Source organism: Fringilla coelebs (genome assembly GCF_963513975.1).
Source record: "Fringilla coelebs genome assembly, chromosome: 25".
NCBI lineage: Eukaryota > Metazoa > Chordata > Aves > Passeriformes > Fringillidae > Fringilla > Fringilla coelebs.
In genome coordinates, this window is record NC_140051.1 from 209,780 (window position 1) to 219,756 (window position 9,977).

The 9,977-nt window shown below is 56.0% G+C and overlaps 1 protein-coding gene across 1 annotated transcript in view; it reads right to left on the reverse strand.

Moving 5' to 3' along the window:
* BCL9L (BCL9 like) overlaps positions 1 to 5,117 on the reverse strand; it is a 44,433-nt gene extending 39,316 nt beyond the window's left edge. Inside the window, exon 1 of the mRNA XM_084221619.1 lies at positions 5,000 to 5,117. The gene's annotated coding sequence lies outside the window, so the exon portion shown is untranslated. The remainder of the gene's footprint in view (positions 1 to 4,999) is intronic.
* Between the last annotated feature and the right edge of the window lie 4,860 nt (positions 5,118 to 9,977).

Below are 9,977 nucleotides of genomic sequence, written 5' to 3' on the forward strand. Positions count from 1 at the left end.
CAGGGTGACGCCCCACCTCTGGGCACAGTGCATAGCACAGTCCTAAAGCCATCTTGAGGCTATTACCCCAGCATCAGAAGAAGCTCCCCATTATACCCCAGCTAGGATTCCAGGCATCCTGAGCTGCAGCTGAAAAACCCAACACCCAAACATAGCTCCAGCTCTTTGGGGGAAGAAAAACCCAGCATCAAAGTACTGTTTTCTCTAGTGGCTCCAGCCGAAGCTGCCAGACAAGCTGCCTGCATTGGAGAAATCCTGTCTCCCAAAGATGCCCAGGCATAGCTTGCATGTTCCTCCGCCTGGAGCTGCCCAGAAAGATGCAGCAGGATGATGCCAGGTGAAAGCACTGCCCTCCCATCACAGGAAGTGGAAAAGGGGCTGGGAAACCACAGCCCGATGCACCCATCTGACAATTCAGCAAGAATACCAGGATACAGGGAAGCCACCTGTGCCCAGGCAGCAGCAGCTGTCAAAGAACCAGACCACCTCTTCATAAAGAGCTGAGCAAGTGGGAAGCAGGCTTCACTGCACTGACTGTGCCCCGCAAAGACACACACTCAGCGAGAGCAGAACAGGTTCTCATTCCCCTCTTCAGGGCACTGCAGCCCACCATCCTCACACTGGTTTGTTTCTCCAGTGCAGGGTTGTAGCTGGCATCAAGGCAACCCTGTTTGATTCAGAGTCATATTGTCTTAGATGGCCCACCGCACACCTTGGAAGAGGGGCAGCAGCAGGTCTGGGGCCAAGCAAGCAGGACTTGGAGCCAGTCAGGATGCCCAACAGCAGCACACCCATTTCCAAGGCTTGGTACAAGCTTCAGATAGCCATGCCAAGACAAGCCATGCTCCATCTTCCTGCCACGCCATGGCCCAGGCTGCCCTGGGCATCAACAAGTGCTGATCTGCTGGCCAAGGATGCGGGGAGCGAGCAGGACTCCTGACAAGCTGTCTCTCCATAGCGTAGCTTTCTCTTAAACCAGAAGCAAGTACCAGTGACACTAACTACTTCCCCTACAGTATCTCCTGCTGAGTATAACCCTGTGGCAACTGCAAATGCCATCGTGAACTGGTCCCAATTAGAACAAATCCATCACTCTATCCACCTTTGAGTTTCACAGAAGTTCAGGTAGGAAGAAAACAAAAACAGTTCCCTGTTCCCAGGAAAGGGTCCGGTGCTAAGCAGATGACCTGCAACAGGCACCACAGAAGAAGGAAGGGTGCCTCTCCTCCATGCCATGTGATTTGGCTGGTGCTGCCTCCTCAGGAGGGGCTGATGAAGTGCAAAATACAGCAACAGAAACCATGCCAACCGATCTCCAGTAAAAGCTCCTGGGTACCTTCCTGTCAGGGCTGCCAGAGGTGGTGAAGAAAGGAAGCCAAACCAAAGCAGCAAAGACTGGCCCACTGGAAATCAGCACACAACTTCAAAACAGAAATCAAGAACTGAGGAATATCACTGTGGCCATCCTCACAATCTGCACCACACAGAGCTGCTGAAGATGCACAACTGAGAAGCAAAGCACTCACAACACTTCCTAGGCCCCTTGCTCCAAGACAGGTGCATTTTTTCACAGCTTAAGCGCTATGAGAAACCACATAGGGTAACTAAATCTCACGGAGATCAACTACATAAAGTCAGAATCCACAGCTCCCACCACCCTCTGGAATCACAGGACCACACATGAGATCACCAGAGAATGCATTTGCCAGTCAAAATCTGCCTGGGAGGAAAGGAGAGCTGACTGACACCAAGTCCTGACCTGCATTAGATTCTGATTTTCCAGAAGAGTCATGCTGGCAATCCTCCTTGCACTTCGCTGATACAGCTTAAATAACACTGACAAAATATTGCTGCATCTGTACATCATATCATAGAGATACTATGATATCTCTACCCTGCATTATATTATATATCCATGTATCTACATACCACATTTCCTGTTAAAAATGTCAAAAGTAGTCAAACACAGCTCAAAGTCTCCTATGTGCTCTCTCCCACCCCCAGTCCAGGGCACTGGTATGATCCTGGGTCTCAGCCAAAAGAGCGACAGGAAAATTATATTTTCAGAGCAAGCTCTAGGCTTCTGCCTGGCTAAGGCTGTTGGGGGACAGCAGACAGCCCTGGGAGGAGGGAGTGACAGAAGCTCAGGAGCAGGCTCACAGGTGGAACAGACTGCTGATGCATTCTCAGACAGGAACAGCAAACTTGTGCTTTTCCACATGGGACTTATTCTCCCAGAAGAGACCAACTTGAGAGATCTGTCTGGCAGGGTATTTAAAACTGGAGGAAGCCCTAAGGAATAAAGCACTGGAACCAGCCTGTGCCATCTCCAGGAAATTACTAGACCTGAGCAGATTAAAATCCATTACAGCAGCACATCTGGACATCCAAGGAACACAAACACATCCTCAAGTGCTTTGACTGCTAAGAACTTTCCCTCCTAGCAGCAGCAAAGCCTGATGCTATCACCTGAGACAGGGCAAGGAAGCAAGGGCTGTTCTGATGCCAGTTCTGAACTGGACGCTGTACTGACAAGAGATGGGGCTAAAAGAGACAGAAAACAATCCCAGGACCTATTCTGGGACCCTGAAACAAACTGGAGAGTAACAAAGAGCAATATCTCTACAGCAGTAAGAAACAGCCACTGGTTGGGACCCAGCTGTTGCTCCCCACAGAGGAAACCAAGAGCATCCTCTCCAGCTATCCCTCCTTTCTACACCCCTCCATACAGCAAGCATTGACAGAAGGGAAAGCACTCAGAGTGTTCAGCAGGAGCGAACAGCAGGGGAGAGAAGAAAAAGCAAAAAAGTTTTTTTCCCCCAAAACAGCAAGTATGGAGGACATGATGCCAGCTGGGCTGACAACTTGACAGAAAAGTCAAAGGCTGAGTTGAGCTTGGACCTCAGAAACTCCAGGCCAGTATGAGCAAAGCCCACAGCTCATGGGATGGAGTCTAAAGTGAAACTAAAGTGCACTGGAACTAGCCTGGAACTAAAGTGCAACTCCAGCACATCTTGGGCAGCTGCCCTGGAGCAGCAGAGCCCCCAGTGAGCTTGCTATGATCAGCTTTGTGATGGCCCAGTTGCTTCATGCAGCTGTCTGTGCCCTCTGTCACACAGTGGCCAGAGAGCCACCTTCCAACAGCAAGATGCAAAAGGGCTTAAAAGTACAAAACAAGTATTTTAGTTTCTTCAACTGAACAACAACTGTGGTTTCTAGTTTCTAAGCAGGCTTTCCTTTAGCTGCTGCCTGTTTATTTCTTTACAGTGGCGTGGATCTGGAAAGAGGAAACGGACTTTCAGGGGAGGGAGACACAGTAATACCTACAACACTGCACCACGGAAAACACCATGAAATGGATTTTCTAGGTAATGAGGATGCAGGCCAGGGTAGTAAGGAACAACCAATCCCAGCACCTGCTCAGGTAAAATGGCAACACACATATTAAAAAACAAACAAAAAGATTCTTCACCACTTAGGTTATGTATGCTCTGGCAAAAGTCCCAATGGAGCAGACAGCTGCTGTAGAGACAGCACACTGATACTCTCATCTTTCCACCAAGGAGAATCAGGCAGCAACATCGACCTGGACATTTCTGCACTAGTTCCAGCTTTGGGTATTACATACCCACGTGTGGTGGCAGCCAGCATCATCACAGGCACCAGAGTCAAAGGAGGTCTTGATTCAGCACCAACACACCCTTGCCAAGTGACCTTGGGCAAATCGCTTCCTCGGTGACTCATTGTTCTTATCCCTCCTGCCACCAAAGTAGCAAAGCAAGGCACACACACAACCCCTGTATGTGATTGATGGATGGAAGGAGCTGCATGTCGTTACTGCATGCCTGGCACGAAACTGCATTTCGGCAGGGTCATGAGTGGTAGCCACATCCACAGAACAGATCCTGCAGGTCAAGAGTACACACTAAGGCTCCTGTAGCATCACTCTGCAGCCAAAGGTGCATGGCTGTCCTCTGTGCCACGCTGTTGGCAGCCCTTTGCCTGGCAGAGCCAGGACACAACCGTATGCTGCCGCAGCCTGACACCCGTCAAACAGAGCTGCCCCCAAGGCGTGCAGACGCTGCCACACACAACAACACAACAGCCTGCCCTGTCATGTAGCATTACTTATGTGTTCAGATATGCATCCTTCTCGCATTTCTATTCCAGAAAGAATGGGGCTGGAACAAGTTCACCACCTGCTAAAGACAAGTTCCTAATACAATGCAGGGGACGTTTTGTTACACTGATTCCTTTCTGTGCACAAGAAAAATATGTATGTACATGTGGTGTTTCTCTCATTTTTCCTCCAAGCTGACCAGACGCCTGATTGATCTCAACAGGGAACGGAATCCTATCGAGTAGAACACAGCAAATAGAGGGGACAGGTCTCCCCTGACAGTTAGGATGGGCCCTGACAAGAGCGTTTGTTTAAACCCTACGTGAAACGTGCCAAGTTCCCATCCTCCCTGGGGCTTTAACAGCACCGAAAACATCTTGCAAAATCCAGACCCACTCCGGTAAAACCAGACGGAACTCGATTAAGTTCTTTGCACCAGAGAAAAGCCCCAGTCAAGCACTTTTGTTCGCGAGGAATCGCCTGCGGCCGCAGCAATGAGTGACAAGGACCCGGGAAGAGCGGTCCCCGAGACGTGAGAGCGAATCGGGGAGGGTCCCGCGGACCAGGGGCAATGTCCAAGGCAAGCGGGAGCACTGACAGCTCATCCCCAGCCGGCCGGACTCGGCGGGTAGGCCGAGCCGAGGCCGGCGCCGTCCCCTCGTCAAGTTATCGCCGCCCCCGGGAGCGATAGTACGGCGGCTAGCCCGGAGTCTCCGGCTCGGACGGCGACTCCCGGCCGCCCCGCCGGCCGGATGACAGCCCCGAAGCGGGCTCGGCTGCGTGGAGCAAGTGGTCGGTGCGGGGGCGGCGCGGAGCCCCGGCTCCCCCCCGGGGCGGAACAATGGGACGGCGGCTGCCCGGGCCTGGCGGGGCACTCACCTCGGCGGCGGCGGAGCGGCTCAGGGTAGGCCGGGAGAGCCCGCCGGGGCGGCGCGGCGCGGCTCCGCGGGCTGCTGGGGGCCGGCCAGCGGCGCGGGGCCGGCGGCGCGGGCCGCGCTCATGGCTCGGCCGCCCGCCGCAGGGCGCGGGGTCGGGGCCGCTGCCGGCGGCACCCCCCGCCCCGCCGCGCCGCTCCTTCCGCCGACCGAGCCGGCGGCTCCAGCCCGCGCCCGCCGGCGGGGGTGGGCGTCCGGCCGCGGCGAGCCCCGGCTGCCCGCCCGGCCCCGGGCCGCGGACGGCTTCCCCGCGCTGCGGCGGGCGGCCGGGCGCGGGCGGCGGGGAGCGGAGCCGGCGGGCGCGGCGGCCCGGGCGCGGGCGGGGGCGCCGTGGCGAGGGCGAGGCGCTGCGGGCCGAGTGCTCCTTTCTCCGCCGGAGCCTGAATAATCATTTGGAGAAACAGGATCATTCACTTTCCTCCGAGCCGGAGCCAGGCACTGCCCTGTCAAAATAAAAGCCCCACGCGCCGATTAACCGCTTCCTGGTCGCGGGCGCCCCGCCGGCCGCCCAGCGGCACCGCCCGCGACTGGCACCGCCGCCGGGGACCGGGATCGGCACCGCCGCCCATTCTGGGCCTCCCGCGACGAATGGCCGGCGCCCCGCGAGTGGCCGTCCAGGTGTCGCACACCCACGAGTCTCACAGACATGTACGCGATGGCACACGGGTCTCATCACAGCCGGGACCTGCAGAATTGCATCCCACTCCTCTCCGCGACAGCACCGGGACTGCTCCTGCTGAGCATCCTTCTGCCCTTTATCATCCGAAACACCTGTTCTGCTCGGGCCGACACCCTGCAAGTCCTGCTCTCGAGCCTCAGTGTGTCGGGGAGGTCCCACACCTGATCCCATTTTTGCTGCATGTCCCAGAGCGGATAATCCTTGTGGGTCACTTCCAATTCAGAATATTTTGTAATTTTACACACAAGGCACAAGGACTGGCTCCAGCCCTTGAGAAAAGCAGCATGTTATTATCTTTACCAACAAGTTTTCCAGGCATTAACCACCCTCCTGCCCTGAGCAGCAGACTCCACGGACAGGAGCAGCACAGTGCACATGCATACCAGGCTGTGGAGGCAGCCTGCCCGCTCCTGGGCGATGCCACCAGCATCCTAACCAGGACGTGTAACCTTCCTGCCTGAAGCGCACCAGCCGCCCAGGAGCGGGGCTGGGAGGAGAGGGCTGGAGGCAGGGACCACTTGCCAGCGTCCCCAGAATTGCAGAGCTCAAGGTGATGTGGGGACAAACAATCCAGCTCCACCGACGGGAAGCAGCAGCCCCGGCTGAAAATTAACACAAGACTCGCCCCTGTGCTCACACCCGAAGCGCCCAAGCGGGGCGAGGAGGAAACGGCGGCCGTGGGGACAGGGACGGGGGCGAGGGTGGGGGCGTCAGCCCGCAGAGCCGGGGGCGGCGCGCGGCAGCGCCCCCTGCCGGGGCGGGGCGAGAGCTCCCGGCGGGGCGGGGCGGGGCGGGGCAGCGAGTGCCCCGCCCAGCCCCGCAGCACCGGGGCTCCGCTCCCCAGGCAGCCGGGAGGGGCTCCCGGCGAAACCCCGGCCGCCCCCATTCCCCACGGCACGTGAGGGGCATGCGGCGGAGCCCTCCCGTTCCCCACGGACGGACGGTGCTGCAGCAAGAAGGAGGGAGCGAGCGAGGGAGAAGCGCCGGCTGCTCCCAACCCCAAGTGAAAAGACGCGACATCAGGCTTTGCAGGCGCCTCTTTGGCAGCTGGCACAGGATGGCTTCGCCCGTTTGCAGAAGTGCCTGTGGAAAGCACCCGAGGCCGAAGCAGACGGAAGGGGCGGGTTGCGGATGTTCTGGGTTTTACCTCGGGGGGCCGCAGTCTGCACGAGTGGCAGGCACTGGGAACCCCTCTGCATCGAGCATCGTTTGCCTCCACTAGCCATCCAAGGTATACCCCTCCAGGGGAGTGCTGAGGCCATACATCTCGCTGCCTCTTTGGTGAACTCCCAAGTGCCTCATCAGCAGGCAGTAACATATTTTCACACTTTCATCCTTCCCAGTAGCAGCACTGGGTTCATGCCGCTGCAGACAGCATGCACAGGCGCAGTGGGTTAAAAACGGTGCCCAGCCACCCTTATTTGGCATGAATGTCTGTCTCAGTGCCAGAGGCAGACGGGCAGTTCATTCCCTCCAGCCAGGTGTGGTGCATAGGGGACACATAGAACCATCTGTCCTCTGGCTGCCTCTCCCTGCACATTCCCTGCAACCTTCTGGGCTTTTTACATCACAGCCCTTCACACCTCTCCCAGCCTGCACACATGAAAGTAGTAAAGCAAGACTGGGAAAGGTCAGAAGGAGGACCAGCTGCTTGCTGGTTCAGCAGAGCCTGCTGGTTTCAGAGCCTCTACCTTTAATTAACATCTGCCAGGCTAGCTACCCTCCCTGCACTTGATGATGACTCCCAGTCTCCCGTTCCCTCCTCTATAATTATGCCCATGCTAGGAGAGACAAGATAGGAGAGGAGATGGTGAACCAGGTTCCTTGGAGCACCTCAAAGCCTCTCTTTGCCAAAGCCATCGCCACCACCATGGCAGCAGCTCATTCCAGGAGCTGCCTGGTACAGCAGCACCTTAGCAAGCCTCTGCCAAGGTGCCCAGACTTGGCTGTTAACTGCTCCTTTTCCTGCCTTTGGACCACAAAACTTACATACAACATACAAAACAGAAAAGTCTCCCTAAATAGTTAAGGACCAAGAGGGAGCCATCTGTGACAGTGACTCCAGCCTTCCCTAGGAAGAACTGTGACTGACCACCCAGAAGTTCCTGACACATCTGCCTCTATGGGATGCAGAGAATACAGGGCTACAGGGTCAGAAGGACTGGCCTTGTCCTGTCATGTTTTGCCAACAAGGACATGTGGAGTAGATGGAAGCTGGTCCTAAGCTATGTCCAAGGCTCTGGGACTTGTTCATTCCCACCGGCACTAAGCTTGGACCTTCATAAGACCCCTGTGGGCAAGGCCCTCATTATACTTATGAATATGATTAATTAGGTCCAATTAATTGTACTGGAATTAATTATGTGATTCGCATTTAGCTGGGGCTGCCTTTTTGTGAAGCATTTCCTGAGTAGATTACTCCAGCAGATCCCCAGCAGAGGCCCCAGAGATAGAAGAGTCCAGATGAATTGTGCTGAAGGAAACGAGTCTGGGGCTGTGAAATGCTCGTTTTGGGAGCAGCTCTCTGTTTTGCTGATCCATGTAGCTATGGAGCAGGGAGCTGGTGGTAGTCCAGCATTAAATCCACAGACCTAGCACACAGATTCATCCTGTATTCTCCCACACAAAGGCAATAGTCCTGCAAAAAGATGGAAGAGGCTATATTGCTACTGCTGAGGTAGACACAGGCCTAAAAACATCTTTTCATCTCTTCCCAGGCTGCTCTCAGTCTTGCCCATGCCCATGCCGACTCCTGGCCAAAGTGTCCTTTTCTTCTGCTCAGACACTAGCACAGATTCTATCCCATAGTCTCACAAGTCCCTGATGTGCCTGATCTCCCTTGGACTGCACTGCAAGGTCTCAATCCCACTTCTGTTTTGGTGGTACTGCAAAGCCATTGCTCAGGGAAAAGGCTCTGTTTTTCACAGCCAGCCTAGGAGAGGCCCCAGGTCTGCACCCAGCCCTGCAGTCAGCTGGGGAAGAATGGGCTTCTTCATTTCATGCTCACTGGAGTTTGAGCAGGGCAGCCACCAGCAGCAGGCAACTGCAAGGAGCCTGCACTACTTTTGCCACCTCTGCAGCTGCTTAGGCAGCCTGTGCCATTGTCTAGATGGACTTGGACAGCATCAGAAGTGCCCAGTTTGGTTTCTCCTTTTAAACAGGATCACCTTTCTTTATTAACTATCTCGTCCCCAGCAGACCAAGACTGTTCACCTGCTGCAGTCAAAAGAAACATGGAAGCTCAAAGACAACACATGAAGCAATGCAGCCAGCCAGAGTCTCCTGCTTAGCATCGTCATGCTAGAGCTGGGCACTGGCCCCCTCCATACGCTGGGATTTTCCTTTGCTGCAGTCCTAAAGGCAAAACACAGCCTGTGCTGAGGCACTGAGGGAGAATTTAATCAAACTGAGACATCCTCTTTCCAAATGAAAATATGCTGTTGCTGCTGCTGCAGCTTCAGCATGGCTGACAGAAAGACAAACTCCTGACATGGTTCCAGCATCACAATGACACCAAGACTCAGCATCCTGGATGCCTTGCTATTGCTTGGATGCCTGATGCATTCCTGATGCAGGCAGGATGCAGCTCTTCAAGTCTTCTCCCCTTTCTTGTTATGCCTGAACACCAGCCTTATCCTCCCAATACCTCAGATGCTCACTGCAGTCCTAGGGAAATCATCTCAGGTCCACATAGTCCTGATGTTGCTGGAATCCTGGCATGGGGTATGAGCTTCACTCCTACCACAGCTGCCTGGCCTCAGATGGCCTTTGCTACCTGCTCTGGAGGTATTTGGACTGCTCTGTGTGGGCCCTGCCTGGCTGTCCCTCGTCTTGGGACACTGCTGCCGTCCAGGGCAGGCCCTGCCAAGCAGCAAACCGAGAAAAGGCGGAGGTTTCCTGGCGCCGGAGCCGCGAGGGAACTTCTGCTCCTGCCAGCCGGTAGGGTCAAGAGAGCCGGAGCCCACCGGGCAGTCTGCGGGGCCGGACAGCGCACCCGCCCGGCGCCTGCGGAGGGGGCGCGAAGGGTTAAATCGTTTGGCGAGGCCACCAGCGCGATAAACGCAGCCATCGGCGGAGCCAGCGCCTCCCACCGCCCCGGGGCTGGACTGGCGGGAGCGGGCGGCGGCGGCGGGGACTCTTATCCTGATACGGCGCCTTCCGCCGAGCGCGGCTCTGGAAACACGGAGCGGCGGGACTGGCTCCGCGGCCGCGGCGCTCGGCGACACAAAGCACGCCAAGTCCT